At 50.1% G+C, this 17,415-nt stretch overlaps 1 long non-coding RNA gene across 6 annotated transcripts in view; it reads left to right on the top strand.

The window, feature by feature from the left end:
- The first annotated feature begins 665 nt into the window (after nucleotides 1-665).
- LOC120095155 (uncharacterized) overlaps nucleotides 666-17,415 on the top strand; it is a 114,577-nt gene continuing 97,827 nt past the window's right edge. For 5 of the 6 annotated variants that reach the window (XR_005490381.2, XR_005490380.2, XR_005490379.2 and 2 more), the window contains exon 1: nucleotides 666-15,676. This is a non-coding gene — a long non-coding RNA (uncharacterized LOC120095155). The remainder of the gene's footprint in view (nucleotides 15,677-17,415) is intronic. The other variant, XR_010055430.1, reaches the window with a different exon arrangement.

The raw sequence follows: 17,415 nt of genomic DNA, 5'->3' as shown, positions 1-17,415 counted from the left end.
ATAAGAGTGTTAGGTCTCAGACCCTGGGTGCCCATTTAATATATCAAAGTGGACCTGGCCACCATGTTCTCCCAGAACCTCTCAGTTCCTACTAGTTACAGGGTATGGCTGGCATCTCCCTACCCCAAACTTCTACAGGCCAGGGGCTGGGCTGGCTGCCTTTCCTCAGAGGCTCTTCCCTACATACTCCAGCCATTTGAGTTACTCCCCTTTTGTACCTTTGGCTTCCTGGCTGCTGCACCCGATGTCCCCTCTCCCCATACTCACCTCTCCTCACTTGGCTCAGGGTCATGTCCACTCTGGACTCTCCTAGTTGTCGTTGCCTCTGGCTACACTCTCCCTTTATCTACAATAAAAGGAGAATACTTTCCCTCTACCATCCCTAGGAGCAGATGTGTGTTTTCCCCTTTTTTTCTTGCTTTTTTTCAAAGAACAAAACTCCAACTCAAATTGAAGGAGATTGTCCTTTAATTAGAACAATGGAGGCGTGCTCAGGAGGCCTTTGGGGCAGGCTGACATCACAGATTGAGGACAGGGGAGTTGCAGGTGTTGACTCTGGACCATCGAGGGTTTTCTCAGAACATAAAGGGGCAGGGAGTTCAGTAGGCCCCAGACAAAGGTTGGGGACGCAGAGCAGAACCTCCCTGGGTCAAACTAACTTAACCCAACACTAGGTCTGCAACCTGATGGTGGCCTTGCCCAGGTCAGGGACTTGTATTGGATGGGAACAGCTCCATTGCAGTAGTTGCCCCCCAACCCCCATCTACATAAGGGGAGCTGACAAGACTGTCCTGCCAGGTTCTAGTGCCTATCATTGCTAAACCCTTACAGTGATCCTTCAAAGAGAGGACTACTATTGTCCCCATTTCATAGATGGGAAACACAAGGCACAGAGAGTGGCTGGCCTGAGATCACGTGTCCCCGATGTGTTCCCAAGTCTAGTTTGTGAGGTTGGCTCAGGGTTGCTCCTTGAAGGTCAGGAGTGAGTGGAAATGCCCTGGAATGGAAGCTGGAGGGTTGAGTCAGGGAGGACCCCAGGGGTCCATCTGGTTAATCTTGAGGAGTGTGTGTCTTCTCCAGCAGCTAAGCAATGAGAGCTTTCTTGGTATTGGAGGCATCCCAGATATGCAGCCTGTGTGGAAGCTGGCATGGGGTGCTTAGGAAGAGGGGACTAGGGTATCAAAGCAATTAAAGAAGCTAATCTTCAGAAAAACAGGAGAGAAGTGTTCATCCATGTGCCAGCATCTCTGCTCCAGAGAGCCAGGGTCTTAGGGCGTTATGGTAGGGGCAGGCTGATACCCTGAGCCTGGGACCACAAAATGCAAAGTGGAGGGTAAGCGGGAAGGGGACCACGCACCAGCCTATGCCCTGCTCCAGGCAGGTGCATTCTGTGTACCGTGGCCAGGAGTGGTCTGGGCTCTCTGTTAAGGCCTTCTAGCAAGCTTTAGCTCCTGGCCTCCTGGCCCCAGCCCTGGCCATAGAGTCACAGTGTGCTGTGAGTTGGCCGGATCTGAGGCCCAGTCCTAGGAAGCTGCTGCAGTTTGCTCTCAGGCTGCGGGCTGAGGTCATCTCCCCTGGCCTCAGAGTCCTGAAAACCGTATGGGTTTTTAGACTATGGCGGTTCAGACTCAGCACCTGCTCCCTCCCTTCCCTTTTCCCCTCTTTTGCTTTGCCTTTCCCCAACACTTCCTAGTGGAAGGGAATTTTGGGATTTTACAGCTGCATTTTTCAAACAAGGTCTTACATGCCTCTGGATCCTGCCTGAAAGGCTCAGGCTGTGACATCCCCCTACATTCTTGTTCTGTCTATTCTGGGACAATCGCTCTGGTCTCCACACAGAATATTCCAGAACCTTGTCATCAAGGCTCCTAGCAAGCCTCCCATGAGTCTTTAGGCCTGAGAGCCCACCTTAGATGTGTGAAATGTAGGGGGAGGGTGTCTGAATTGGAGAAGAGGAGGCAGTGGGCAATTTAGGAAGGATTTGGGAGAGATGCTTGTTGCTAGGTGACCAGCAGGGGCCCGGTTAGGAGAGGTGGTGCCAGACTGTGGTGAGCCTGGTCTCTATCTTTTTAACTCTAGGGTGAACCCTGTGCCTGGAGGATCCTAGTCTGCTTTCTCTCCTCCCTCTTCCTGTGTCCCTTCATCTAGTGTCATCAAGACCACGTGTGCTCAGAGATGTGACAAAGTCTCAGGCTATTGGCAGATTTTAATTTTCCTTTACGGATATTTTCAGTTTGCGTGTGAGTGGGCAAGTTTCTGAGTATGAAGTACCTGCATGTGAGGACACACAAGAGTGCTCATGTACATGCATGCAAAGACAGTGGTGGCTTACCTGTTGCATGCTTTTCACAGGCCAAGTACGTCCTGCATCCTTAACATCGCTCAGGGGCATCATTTTCCTGAATCTTTACAGCTACCCTGGGAAGTAAGCAATTACAGCCCCCTTCCCTGTTTCTGACAGACTCTTACTAGGCGTGAAGGTTTGCATATGCTTGGCCCAGGAAATGGCACTATTAGAAGGTGTGGCCCTGTCGGAGGAAGTGTGTCACTGTGGAGGTGGGCTTGAAGGCCCTCCTCCTAGCTGCCTGGGGGATGTTCAGACTGTTCCTGGCTTCCTTGGGGTGAAGATGTAGAACTCAGCTCCTCCTGCACCGTGCCTGCCTGGATGCGGTGATGCTGCCGTGTTCCTGCCTTGATGATAATGGACTGAGCCTCTGAACTTCTAAACCCGTAAGCCAGCCCCAATTAAATGCTGTCCTTTATAAAACTTAGATTGGTCATGGTGTCTGTGCACAGCAATAAGACCCTAACTGAGGCACTAGGTAACCCAGGCTAGAGGAGGACTAGTGTTCCTTCTGCTTCAGTACCCCAGGATCTGGGATTACAGGAATGCGGCACTCTGCCTGCCTCTACACATTCATGCTGCAGATTAAAAGAACAAAACGAAACAGGTTCAGAGAGCTTGAATGTCTGAGGTGTAGGAAGTATAAGAGTTGGGATTTGAATTCAGGTCTTCCGGTATACTTAGGCACCAGGTACTATTCTGAGGGAGGGTCCTTGGCTTGATGAAGTTGTCTCTGGCCTCAGGAGAAAGGTGGGTACAGGGACTGGGCGTTGGTCTTGTCTCAGCAAGCAACTTGTGACTCATTCCTTGACCCTAGGCCAACCGCTCGCCTTCTCTGGGCTTCATGGCTCTAACCTGCTAACCTGTGAATGTCCCTGCTGAGCAGATCTCCTATGGCTGTTCCTAAGAAGGGGTGCTTGTCCATGGCCACAGCCCTACTACTGTAGATATGGGGGCTCCGAAAGACCCTGCCTTAGCTAAGGGCAGAATAGCTCTGTGGACTCCTCCAGGAAAGAGCCTGGAGAAAGTCCATATATTTTGTCATTGGTGATTCCCAGACGGAAGGAGTCAGATCCACACTGAGGCTGGTGCCAGGAATCCGAGAGTCAGAATACAAGGGGAGTGCCTCTGTCTGTATGGAGAGACACCCCTTCCCCCGCCACCCACCATCCCCTTAGGGGGAGAGTCTGAGATTCAGACAAGGAAACTCATTTGCCTGCTTGACTATCAGAGCCAGCCTCATAGCAAGTTCCAGGCTGGCCTGGACTACATGAGACCCTATCTCAAAAATATAAAATACAGCCATACAAGACGGCTCTGTGGGTCTGAGTGTGTGCCATGGAAGCCTGATTATCCAAGTTCCACGTTCAGAACTCACATTTAAAACGTCACATGCGGGGTTGGGGATTTAGCTCAGTGGTAGAGCGCTTGCCTAGGAAGCGCAAGGCCCTGGGTTCGGTCCCCAGCTCCGAAAAAAAAAAAAAAAAAAGAAAAAACAAAAAAACAAAAAAAACATCACATGTGGTGGCAAGCATCTGTAATCCTAGTATACGTTTAGAGAGATGGGAGGTGGAATTGGGAGACTCTCCCTGAAGCCTGAGCGCCTGGACTATAACCTCCATGTGATAGAAATACCAAGACACCCCACTTCAGCAAGGTAGACGGAGAGAACGGCCTCCCAGAAGTTCTCTTCTTAACCTCCACACATGGCATGAACATGCCTACCATGCTAACAAGGATAAATAAATACATACATAGTATTTACGACCAACAAAAAGACCTGGGGTGGCCTCACTGGGAGGAACAGCCATCACCCAGGCCAAGCAAGCTCTGAGCAAGAGCGTTACAAGGTTTTACTGTTGACTGGGCTCAGGCTCTTCACTGCAGATTATGTTCCAATGGTGCAAAAGAGCAGCTGGCTTGTGTTTGAGGAAGCTGGGCTTTGGGCCAACAGAAGAAGCACAGGCATTTGTCTTGCGGAGATGCACCCTGTGCTATGCTGTGTTGTGTTTCCCTGGCCTGCAGCTTCCAGTGTCCATCACCCAAAGACTCCTTTTCCACACTTGCTGTGCCCTATTTTCTCCTGCACCAGTGCCCTGCACGCATCTCTTTCTGCCATGGACAATCAGGCCTCCAGCCAGGCTTTGGGGCTTAGCTTCAGCTGCAGCAGGAGAGATCGTGGTTGGATCTCTGAAAGTACTTCCAGACAACTGGAGGCTCCGAGATGGAAGGAGATGGACAGGACCACAGAGTTAGCAGTCCGGCTCAGGGAAGGGGTATGCCTTTTCTGGCAGTGTCCTGACACAGTGCTGGGGTGAGGGATCTCACTCTGTCCAAGTCCCACATCCTAATGCAGGGCTTAGAAACCCACAGCTCCTCCCCAGATCTGAGTTCTCTCTTGACATCATTTAAATGGATTTCTCTCTGCCTCAGGGTGAGGTTGAGGATCATGGAGATAATCCGGCAAAGAAATTCTACACAGCCCACACCCTCTCCTGGTGCTGAAGAGATTTCAGCCGCTGAGCCCAGAGACCTCCTCCTCCGGCTGCCTGTTGGGGGCAGCCTTGCCCCACGCACCCTCTGCAGATCCTCTGGTGGAGACCACTGGCTCCCAGGGTTAGGGGGGGCTCTAGCAGGTGGAGGGAGAAAGGCAGGGTCCCTTGCTCCCTTCCCAAGTCACACAGGATGGAAGAAGGTCTTGACCTTTAGAGCTCAGGGTGCTCTGGGTGTTGGGCATGTGACTAAGTATCTGGAGATCCTGAGGTCCAGCTTTGTGCCCCCGGAAAAGGCTCTTTTCTAGACCTCAGAGCTTCTGGTGCCTGCCTACAGCCACATTAGGCTTCTCCCAGGTATGGCCTTGGAAGCAGATGGCTGCAGCAGATGGCTGCCTGGGTGGGGAGAGAGGAAAGTGCTACCCTAGGACACACAGGGCAGGGTGTCAGCTCACTGCCCAGTTACTAGTGCAAGAGGGGCGTGGGATCTGGGGGAGGCAAGGCAGGTGGCAGCCAGAGAGTAAGGTGTAGAGGGTGGGGAGGTTGGGATCTAAGCAATGAGGAAGCAGAATTAGCCAACATGGCTGCAACCGGCTCAGCTCACTGGTAATTTAGTTACCCTCTCTGTGCCTTAATTTCCTCAGTTATAGAGTCAGGGACATCATTCACACTTAGAGGGCCATTTAAAGGTGAGGGAAGGACCATAAACTCTCACAGTGGTGCTGCTGATGTCAGCAGAATTGTGACCAGTGTCACTGTTCCTTATACCTGCACACCATGGGCTCCTTACAGAGCTCTCCTTGGATGGGCACATAGAAACTTCAGACATGGAGGCTAAGGTATCATACGGAATTGCTCAGAACCCTAGCATCCATTATGCACTTAAGAATGTCTATATGTATGCTTTTTCAAAAAAACATTTTATGTGTGAGTGCTTTGTCTGTATGTGTACCGCGTGCATGCCTGATGTCTGAGGAAGTCAGAAGGCATTGGATGCCCTGAACCTGGGACTTCAGATGGTTGTGAACCGTCATGTAGGTACTAGGAATTGAACTCTCGTCTTCTGCAGGAGCAACAAGTGCCCTTCAATTCTAGGCACTCTCTCCAGGCCCCTGCATGCATGCTTTCTGAGATATAGCCTTATCTAAGGCTGACCTCAAACTTGTAGCACGCTTCTGCTCTACGTCCAAGTGCTGGGCCTCATAAGCCTGTGCCATTACACTGAGTCCTGTCCCCCCTAAGTTCTCTCCGAGGTCCTGAGTACTCACTTGTCTCGGGTAGGTGCCTCTAGCCTCCAGGGCTGAACCAGAGAAGACGGCCCCCTCCTCATTCCTTTTCTCCCTTCTCCTTGCCTCTTCTTCTTCCTCTCTCCTCCTACAGTCTTCTTCCCGTTTCTTTTCTCTTTATTCTCCTTTCTTCCCTTCCCATCATCCTCTTCCTTGTTCTCTTTGTTCCCTGTCCACAGTGAGGACACAAGGCTGCCTTGTGGAGCCTGGTGGGAGCTTCAGGGTTTCCAAGCTCCAGATCCCCGTCTTTACATTAGTGTCTGTGTGTGTCTGGGAACCGGTGTAGATAAATCACTTAACTGTTTGGTGAGGACTAGCCTCTCTTGCTGGGAAACTGATATCCCCGGGATATCCAGTCTCTAATGCTTTGGGGAGGGGTCAGTCCAGATGTGATAGATCACGAGTGAAACTTTAGGTTTCCGCTGAGCCTCTGAACCTTTCTGTCCTCACACCAAATGCCCTGTGAGGTCCTGTGATGCCGTGTGAGGTCCCTAGGGCCAACAGATAGCTTCAGGAGGATTCCAGCCATGGTCCAGAGATAGCCAGATCTCTCTCTTTCTCTCTCTCTCTCTCTCTCTCTCACACACACACACACACACACACACACACACACACACACACACACACATTTCCCTTAGTCACTGTGTTACCTTGGTCAGCTCAATTAACCCCTCTGATCTTTCATCCCCCTCACCTGAAAGCAGTGCTAATGGTGTCCCCTGTGACCTGGCTATTGTGAGGAGTAAATAGGATAATGAGAGTTAAGTGCTGAGCCCAGCACCCATCACTGCTGGATGCACCCAGCTAGATGCTGGCCCTACGCTGCTGGTGGGCTATGCCCTGAGACTCAGGCTCTCATCTGCACACTGCCCGTGAGCCAGGGGAGATCTGCAGAGGTTTGTCTGCCACACTCTCTGTCTAACCTTTACTAAGTTCCTCTGTGCTGATAGCACCAAGCTACGTGAGACCCCATGGTTTCTCCCAGGGACCACGGTTCATTCACAGGGAGGAGTGCTCCTGATTGAAGAATGATGGACTCCTGGCGTGTGAATGAGTGGCTTTTCAGAGGAGGTGACTCAGACACTATGAATCAAGGCAACATAAGATCCAGGGCAAGGTAGGTGGAGTGCTTTCTCTGACTACAAAAAAGCATTCACACAACTGGAGGGAGAGCCTACGTCGTGCCTCTAGTTTCCTGGAACACAGACATGGTCCAACTGAGACTGAGGGGCAAGTCTCAGGTGGAGGATGAGGAGTTAGGCAGAGCTATTCCTGAAGGGCAGTGGGGAGCCAGCTTTGAAAATGGGACTGGGACTTGGTGGTGGCTCTGCTTGTGGCATGAAAGTTACCTATATAAATGAAGACAAGAGGCAGACCAAGGAGGGGTAAATGGGGTACCAGATCCACTCAACCTCTCCCTTTGCTTAAGTAGAGCTATGGCTGAGTGCCCAGAAGGCCAGGCAATGCTAAAGGTATGGTCTTTTCTCACCAGCATCTGGGTCCCTGACTTCCTCTCAGCAGGGGCTTTGGGTCAGGACTGAGCCATGTGTTGAGGGAGGACAAGACAGCTTCCAGTCTAAGCAAGCCTAAGCTGAGACTCTCATCTGCTTGGTTTGTGACAATGATTCTTCTCACCCCAATGGCCTGCTTGTACATAGATTCCTAGCAGAGTAAGACTTTGAGCTACTGGGGACACCAATATTTCATTGTCCACAGATAGGGTCATCTATCTAGAGTTGTGTCTGTTGGAAACAGATGCTAGAGAAGGTGCGCCCCCAAGAGAGATGTCATCATGGGAACTGAAGAGGCCTGGCCTTGGGTCTGGCTGATGCTCAATGCCTAGGGGCCATGGAGGCAGTTGTTGTGGGATACATGTATGGTTGGTCATCAAACCCTTCCCAACCCAATGGCATCGGTGGCCAATGTGTCCCTGGAGAGAAATACTGTGTGTGCACGTGTGTATGTGCATATATGTGCATGTGTTTGAGTAAGTGTGTTTTTGTGTGTGTGCCTATGTTTGTAGTACAAGTGTTGATCTGCCCTCTTAAGTCTTTGAGACCAGGCAGTGCTATATTGGACCCCTAGTTCTGGCATCTGGTCATGTTGTTTCCACTCTCCTCAAGAGGAGGATGCCCAGTCTTCGTACCTCCCACAAAGGAGGTGCTTGAATACTTGGTTTAAGCAATGCTACATTTCAACCTTTAAAGTGCTCATTTAGTGATTTTTATTTTTGTCATTGCCGATCTGTGGGGGGTCTGGAGAGAAGAGAGACTCCTGCAGAGCAACAAGTGAGTGACAACCCAGGCGTTCAATGGTGAGATACCCCCGGGGCTCCTAGAAACAGGAGCAAGTTTCATGATGCTCCCAGTGAGGCTGGCACTATCCGAGGCAGAGGATGTTAATGTCGTTCACACCCATGCTGGTGAAGAAAGGACTTGCTGATACCTTCTTCTTCATGAGGAGAGACTTGACCCAGATCTGAGGGCAAGTGGGGGGCAACCAGATTGAGTCTTCAGCAATGATGAGAACAGTTCAATACCTGTCTTGTGTTTACAACTTTCTTTTTGTCTTTTCCCCTAGACTTAGTGATGTGCTAGCCCCAACATATTCTGGTGGCCTTGATGTGTAGGAGCCTGGGACCCGCAATGGGGCAGGCACCACAGGATTTCCATTGCTCAAACCCCAAGAATGGTCTCTACAGGAGGCTCGAAAAGCCTAGGTGGGCAGAGAGGGTTAAGTGCTGTGTGCTTCTCTTGTGGTACCCACAGACCTCTCAGTCTTCTCCCTCTCCTTTGCCTCAGCCAATATAAGATCAAAGGCTGTAAATTATTCATTCACAGTTGAGTGGAGTACATTTCAAAGTCAAAGCTGCTGGGTATTTCTTCCTAGAACTGCCAAGGGCGAAGACCCACATTTTCAGGTATATCAGCTCCATTCAATGGTAGCCTGAAGGCTTAGAGTCTGTCCTACCTCAGCTCTGGCTACTGCCAGTCTTTCTCGCTTCTTCCCCAACCTTTCCTTGCCCTGATTCTACACACCCAGACCTGCCCTGATGGAAGCCAATATTAGATTTCCTCCAAGCAGCATATCTGAGACTCCTCTGCCCTGTGGAGGCGGGAGGATAAGCTACAGGTTGGAAAACAGGGCAAGCCGAAATGCCAGTCACTACACAATGGTTTTGTGTTGTCCCACACAGCAGGCATTCTTCTCAGCACCTTCTGGGGGGTGACCTTCTTAGTCCCTTCCATAACACTATGTGGTAGGTACCAATTCCATGCTGATTGGACAGAAAAAAGTCCTGATCTAGGAGGAAGCAAAGGACGCAGCTTGGAAGAGGTGGAGCTGGGACCCCGTGTGAACTGATGCTGGAGACAGTGCCATGTGTCCCGAAGTGAAAGCGCATCCATCTATCCTTATACCCACCCCAGGTACAGAGAAGGGAACTGTGGTTTTGAGAACCTAAGTGACTCATTTGTTATCACTTAGCTAAGTGACACAGGATCAGAATGCAAGCCACACTGACTAGAAGGCCAGATTGGTTTGCTTTAACCATAACTCTCTGGAGACCAAAGGACAGAATGATACTTTCCACATCCTTGGAGGAGAGGAATGTGGAGAGACCTGCACAAGGTCCAGACAGCTCACCCTGTGTGTTCTGGGTTGGGGTGGGGTGCAAAGCACACTGGTTGTCCTTGGGATTCACTGAAAATGAACTTCTACACGTGTGTCTGGGGCACGGATTAAATCTAAAGCCTTCGCCATTTCAAGACTTGGAAGAATCAACAAAGGATGAAAACAAATGTGTGTTCTCCCAGCCTTTGCTTACTAGAGAGCTTATCTCCTAGGAGCAGGCTAATCACGGCACGCAGCGCCCATGTGGGGCTAATTCGCTTTGTTGTAAGTTTTATTTGATTACAACAGCAAAAGTCTGTTCGTGACTTAGGGTGCAGCTGTATGGCTGCTTGATCGCAAACAAACAAACAAACAACAAAAAAATAGAAGCAGAGGAACCGGCAGGGACCAGGAGCCTCAGATAATGAGGCTGGTGCTTAAGAGTAGGTTAATCAGCAGAGGCCCTGCGCTGGGGTCCTTAGTATACAGAGGCCATGCTGTCTTAACGGCTCTCATGGTGGCCTGGGGCTTCCTTCTTGCAGCTGTATTCCATCAAGATTTGGGCTGTTCATGGGGATGAGGATGAAGGGGAACAGGAGAATAGGAGGGGCTGCTGAGTGTGACTCTTGACGACTGGTGGCGCATGCTTCCTTTCCTCATGCATGCCCTCAAACACATGTGTGTGTGTGTGTGTGTGTGTGTGTGTGTGTGTGTGTGTGTGTGTGTGTGTGTGTGTGTGAGAGAGAGTTGCTTGGGATGGACCCCAGGCCTTGCTCGCTTGCACATGCTAGGCAAGCACTCTGCTTCTATGCTAGCTAGTTTGATGTCAATGCAGCACAAATGGAAGTCATCCGACAGAGGGAACCTCAGTTAAGAAACGCATCCCTAAGATCATCAACGCTGCAGCTTATTTTCTTAGTGACTGATGGGGGAGAGACCAGTCCGTTGTTTGTTTTGAGACAGGGTTTCTCTGTGTAGCCCTGGCTGTCCTGGAACTCACTTTGTAGACCAAGCTGGCTTCTAACTCAGGGATCCTCCTGCCTCTGCCTCTGCCTCTGCCTCTGCCTCTGCCTCTGCCTCTGCCTCTGCCTCTGCCTCTGCCTCTGCCTCTGCCTCTGCCTCTGCCTCTGCCTCTGCCTCTGCCTCTGCCTCTGCCTCTGCCTCTGCCACTGCCTCTGCCTCTGCCTCTGCCTCTGCCACTGCCTCTGCCTCTGCCTCTGCCACTGCCTCTGCCTCTGCCTCTGCCTCTGCCTCTGCCTCTGCCTCTGCCTCTGCCTCTGCCTCTGCCTCTGCCTCTGCCTCTGCCTCTGCCTCTGCCTCCTGAGTGCTGGAATTAAAGGCATGTGTTACCACTAGCTGACTTGGCCAATCTTATTTTGTTTGCTTACTCTGCCTCTGTCTCTCTGTCTCTGTCTGCTCTGTCTCTGTCTCTGTCTGTCTCTGTCTCTGTCTCTGTCTCTGTCTCTCTCTGTCTCTGTCTCTGTCTCTCTCTCTGTCTCTCTCTCTGTCTCTCTCTCTCTCTCTCTCTCTCTCTCTCTCTCTCTCTCCCTCTGTTATTTCTATATATTCTTGGCTGGCTGAGAACTTGCTTTTTTGCCCAGATTGGCCACCAACTCACGACAATCCTCTCTGGTGCTGGGATCACAGACATGTACCTTTACGTCTGGTTAATGAGGGATTTTGGAGGTCAGTTCTACAAGCACTGTGCCAAGTGTCTACATAGCAGCCTTAACAAGCAAGCATTTGACTTCATTTTACAGATGAGGAAACAGGTCTGGTAGTAGTGAGGACCAGGACTCTACACTGTACTCATTGGGGGCCTGTGTCTTTCTGGCCAGGCTGGCTGCAGTAGCGTGTTTCAGTGGGGTTTAGTTACGGCAGGAGAGACTCATGCTGACCCAGGCTGTTCCACTAGCTTCTTTGGGGGCTTCCTAGGGGGAAGAAAGCAGAATAGACAGGGGGTGGGGGTAAGGAGGGGACTTGTCCCAGACTGTACAACATCAAAGAAGTGACTGGATACCTCTAAGTCTGCCAAGTGTTTTCCTGACCTTCCTCCTATGGTCATCGTGAGTAACTGCCATCTGTGAGGGGCTGTCCAGCTGTTTACCCATGAGGTAGTAGTGAGCAGGACAGAAGAAACCCTCTCTGGAGGAGACGTGTATGTGTGTGTGTGTGTGTGTGTGTGTGTGTGTGTATCTATGCACATGCATATGTGTGCACACATGCATGTATGTGTGCAGTATTGGGAATCAAGTGTAGGTCATTGTACATGCTATATAAGTGCTTTGCTACTGACTTATATCACCAGCAATTTAAAAAAAAACAAATTATTTTGAGACAGCATCTCCTTAAATCCCCAAGGCTGACCTTGAACCCACTTTAGAGCCCAGGCTAGCCTTTTGCTTCTCACCTTCCAGCCTTAGCCTCCTAAATCATCAGGATTACAGGCTGTGCTGCTAGGTCTGGCTAACGGAAGGGTTTTCATCTTTCAGCTGTCTGTTCTTCCTGTCTCTCCAAACCTCTCTAGAGCCTCAGCTTTGCCCAGGCGTGACTTACTCATAAGGAGACTGAGGACTCAGGACAGGGGCAGGATTCTAATGAGGGGCACCTGGAAATCACAGCTCAACCCTCATCAACCACATCACACCACACACACACACACACACACGCACACACACACACACACAGAGGCACACACAGGCACACACACAGGCACACACACACACACAAAGGCATACACACACACAGGCACACACACACACAGAGGCACACACAGGCACACACACAGGCACACACACACACAAAGGCATACACACACACAGGCACACACACACACAGGCACACACAGGCACACACACAGGCACACACACACAAAGGCATACACACACACAGGCACACACACACAAAGGCATACACACACACAGGCACACACACACACACACAGTGTATGGGGTGAGCATTCATTGTCAGGAAGTGACACCTCACAGCAGTTAACCACACTCACCTGTGCATGGGGCAGGTGCGTGTGTCTGCTGGTGAGAGGTATTTTATTCACTGGTCCCTCCTGCCCCCAGGAGTGAATCTATTCTCTGCCAGCTTAGACACCTGGGTCTTACCAGAACTCCACTCCACTCTTCCCCTTGACAGAGAAAGAAGGGCTGTGGTTGGCAATAGGCAGGAACATTTTTGGATGGTTTTGTGTGGATTGATGTTTTTGACATAAAAAGGGGGGGTTGGGATTATGGCTTAGTGAGAGGTTGTGAGTCTCAGTGACAGGCGGGTAGAGGGAACAAGGGAGCGGTGTACAGAAAGAAGTCTTCCTTTTTCAGCGGGGGATGTTGGATGCTGCAGGGGCTCCCTCCATCCCCGTGGTTTTTACTGGCTCAGATGCAGCTGGGGACTTAGTCATCAACTTCACACTAGAAGGTGAGGAGCAGGTGCCAGGATGAGGAAGGACTCCTCATTTCACACAGATAGGGAGTATCGTGAGGTGACCTTCTCTCCTGGAGGATAGGCTTAGGATGTCCCCACAAGGGTCTGGGCAACTCCTGGCTGGACAAATTTCAAAGTGCTGCAGACGTGCTGTGAGCCCTGAACATTCCTTTTGTTTTTCTGCACTGAGGAATTTAGTCTGCAGGGCCAAATGAAGCTCCACAGATTGACCACAACAGTGGCTGCATGGCAAGGTCATTGATGTTTTATTGCAATTTTTAAAAAGGGTTGAATCTGAGACTTCACTTTAGTTTGCTTGTTTTTTATTTGTTTGTTTGTGTGTTTATTTTACAATGGGGTCTTAACATAGAGCAGGCTGGCTTAAATCTCATTTGTAGGATGACTTTGAACATCCTTATCCTTCTGCCTTGACTTCTCAAGTGCTAGGATTCTAGGTGTGCACCATCATACTGGGTTCATGGGTCCTGGGAATGGAACCCCAGGCTTTGTGTATGTTGAGCAGTTTGCTCTAACTCGCTACCTGTTAAGTCCCTAGCCCTTCCTTCTAGTCCTCTTGTTCTGTGGAATGGTACCCTTTGGATTTGAAGAAATGTGGGGGCTCATGTCCTAGGAGCAGACTGTGCTTGGTGGGCAACCCCTACAGATTATACCTCTTTGGTAGCAGCTTACTATGGGTCCTTCAGACTTGGTCAGTGGCCTTCCAGAAATTTCCGTTCAGACTTGTCCTCTCTTCTGAAATTGCATGCCCCCACCCCCAAATTTTGGTGGCCCTTCTGTCATTTGTCTCAGCCTCTAGAGCTTCTCCTTTGGACCAAAGGGACCTCAGCTTGGTGGCTCACTAAAGCACTGAAAATTTCATGGATAATTCAGGAACACAAATCAAACAGGAGTCTAGAAGCTCTGAATTTATGAAGAAAAATGAGTCAAACTTGGTGATTTATGAGCAGCTCAGAATAGCAGCATAGGGAAGTGCTGGGGCTGGGGAAGATTGGAGGGCTGGTCTGCAGGGCTGGGGGCACCTGTGGGAGGAACTAAGAGAGAGGGACTGGACAGAGCATAGGGACTTCATTCCTTAGTACCCAGACTGTGCAAGTTCTGTCTTGGTTACCTCGGGAAGGTGGGGGCCAAATGAGAGGCAAAACCCCCTCAGACCTCAGGGATGGAGGACTTAGCCTAGAGATCTGAATTTGGCCCTGGGCCTTGGCTGGGTACTAAGAGGATGGAGGTAGGAATGGAGGAAGGGGATATGCTCTAGCCTTGTAGGACACTAGGTCAGAGTCCAGAGGCCTAGTTGGACTTCTAGAACAGTACTGGGAGGTACACAGAGACCTTCTTCATGCGTGTGTGTGTGTGTGTGTGTATGTGTGTGTGTGTGTGAGAGAGAGAGAGAGAGAGAGAGAGAGAGAGAGAGAGAGACTCAGCTGTGCAAGAAGCTTGCTTTGCCCCTTCTCAGTGAATGATGGTCCTCCACAGGAGTCTAACCCCAAGGACTCAGAGGAACACAGAGGTCATATCCAAGAGAAAGGTCTTAAAGGCTTAGCATCTGGCTGGGTGGGAGATCTGACACCTTCCCTCTTATATTAACCAACAAAGGCCAGTTCCAGTCAATTGGCTCCTCTGACCACAGAGTAGAGTGACAGTGGAACAAGTCATGTCCTCTTGTAGGGTCTCGTTTTCTTCATCTGTAAAATGGGATGAACGTTCCCTTCCTGTAGCCCTCCTTATAGTTCACAAACAGAATATTGGTAGAAATGAAACAAAAAGCATGAATCTGTCCTTGGAGTCTTCTGGTTGCTGTGTTAAAGGGGGTGTTTTTTGTCCTTTTATGGTTTCCTGAGGCTCGTGGTCTTCTGAGGGCCCTGATTAGATAGTCATGTGTCACCATACCTGGTCAGTGGAGTTCTCTTTTATGAAACTTCCACAAGCTCTGCCAGGAGACTCTGCATTAAACATGCACCCAGCCCCCAAATCTTTCTTTTCTTATGAGAATCAACTCCTGTTACTCCATGCTGGGCATTTGAGCCCCAATGCCAGAAGTGATGGAGTCATAGCAAATCTTAGCTTGATTTCCCAGCTGAGGGCAGAGCCTGTAGTGTGAGGATGTGGAAGAGGTGGGACTATATTAGCCAGCCATTGAGCTAAATAAGTGCTAGGTAGGTGTTGGGGTCCAGCATAGTACTCCCACCTCACGTGGTGCCTTGGTCCACTGAGCAGGGGAAACTGTGAGCCTAGAGGAGCTCATCTGTGGAGGTGGAACTGGGGCAGGACTGGGGTTTTCTGTGCTCGGAGGACGCCTTCCCACCAAACGGCTTCTTATTTCACATCCGGTTTTGTGAGCATTGAAGCTACAATGTCACTCCACCACTGGTGTCTTGGATGGTCTCTTTCTTAATGCCACATCTTCCTGTTTCTTCACATGTCTAGCAATTTTAGACTGTACTGTACGTGCCGTATTGAAGGGACTCTGGGTTCTGTTATATTCCTCTGAGGTATGTTGATTTTTACTATTTGAGATAAGCTCTTCTGTATCCCAAGGTGGACTTGAACTTGCTCTGTACCTGAGGATGACCTTGAGCTCCTGATTCTCTTCCCTCCACTTCCTAGGTGCCTAGGCTGGAACCCAGGACTCTCTACTTCCTAGGCAAGCTCTCTGCCTGCCGAACTACAGCCAGTCTTTAATTTGGCTGAACTAAATCTCTAAGCCACCTCTCCTCTGGAGGCAGCAGTGGAAGAGTCCGTTCAGTTTTGTAGTCTCGGCTGGTTGACTGAAGCTCACCTGTGCAGGCCTTTGAAGGATGTGGCATGGGCTGGGTGGACCTGGTGATATACAGAGATCAGGGCTTCCTCTCTATTACTCTCTCCATCTCTCACTCGAATTTTCTGATTCTTCCGGAATGGTTTTTGTACAAATTCAGCTACTTTGTGTGACACCTACTTTGTGTGCAAAGTTTAGTAAACATGAAATGCACTCATAACCGTTCCTCTAAGGTTGATTTCCTTCCCATTTTTGCTCTTTTTTTTTTACTCCCCTCCCCCAAGCTGATGTTGTCTCTGTGTAGACAGGTTTGTTAGGAACTGCTTGTCTCTTATTAAAAGCCTCGATCCTCTTTGGGTTGATGGCTCCTTCTGTGGTTTGGGTCAGAGCCTGTGCTTACTACTCCATCAGGACCAACTGTCCCTGCTGTGGCTCTTGGGAGTATGGGGGTATGGTGTCTGTGACAACCTTCAGGTGGACTTGTCTATACAGGTGTTCATTTCAATGTCACCTTAATTGGGACATCTGGCCTCAGGTCGACATTCCAGATGCCCTGATCTCCAGAGGTGGGTGTGGGCACCGTTCCTCTCTCACAGTGACTCCATGGTGAAGTCTACTGGGAAAAGCACACCAGGAGCGGAGGGTTGCAGTTGCCAATACTGTCTGAGGCAAGCTCATGACATTTGTCAGACGGTTGTCAGCTGCTCAGTTCCCCCCAGGCACCTTCTAGAGCAGCAGGCATGCAGCAAGGGCTGGGGCAAAATGGCTCCCATCCATTTTTTCTTTGTTTGATGGTGACAGAGCAGCCAGTGCCTGGAGATCCAGCAACTTTATAGGGTGTTTGCTTCTACTTAAAAAAATCTCTTATGTATCAAAAAATGAAGACAGAAGAGAGGCATGTCTTAACAGCTGAGAATTTTTGCTTAAAAGGCTTTACGAAAGCTGCCCTTAACAAAACTTGAACATCTGGCTTGCAATGTCTGTGTGCCAATGGTCAGCTGGAGAGAGTGAGTGATGATGGTGAGTGCCCAGGCTGAGGGAGAGGAAGGCAGAGGCTGTCCAATATAACATGGCTGCAGTGCCCGCTGCCTTGGAGTGACTCCCCGATGCGGCTGCATGAGGAGGAAGAACACACCAGCTTGAGTGAGTCTTCATGCGAGAGAGATTAGCTGACATGAGTCTATTCATGTCTAAATCTTACTGTTTAAGACGAAAGAGAGGTAGGGGTGAGCCTACAAGTCACTGAAGGCTCCCTCCACACACCCGTGCTGGATTTTTTTTTTTTTTTTTTTGGTTCTTTTTTTTGGAGCTGGGGACCGAACCCAGGGCCTTGCGCTTCCTAGGCAAGCGCTCTACCACTGAGCTAAATCCCCAGCCCCGCTGGATGTTTTTACATGCATTCTCAGGTTCGGTTCTAGTGACACTGAGGTGGGTGTGACCCAGCCACTCTAGATCAGAAACCCCAGTGTTGTA

Source organism: Rattus norvegicus, chromosome 10 (assembly GCF_036323735.1).
Source record: "Rattus norvegicus strain BN/NHsdMcwi chromosome 10, GRCr8, whole genome shotgun sequence".
Lineage (NCBI taxonomy): Eukaryota > Metazoa > Chordata > Mammalia > Rodentia > Muridae > Rattus > Rattus norvegicus.
The sequence above is the reverse complement of the archived record's forward strand: the minus strand, read 5'-3'. Positions and strand labels throughout refer to the sequence as shown.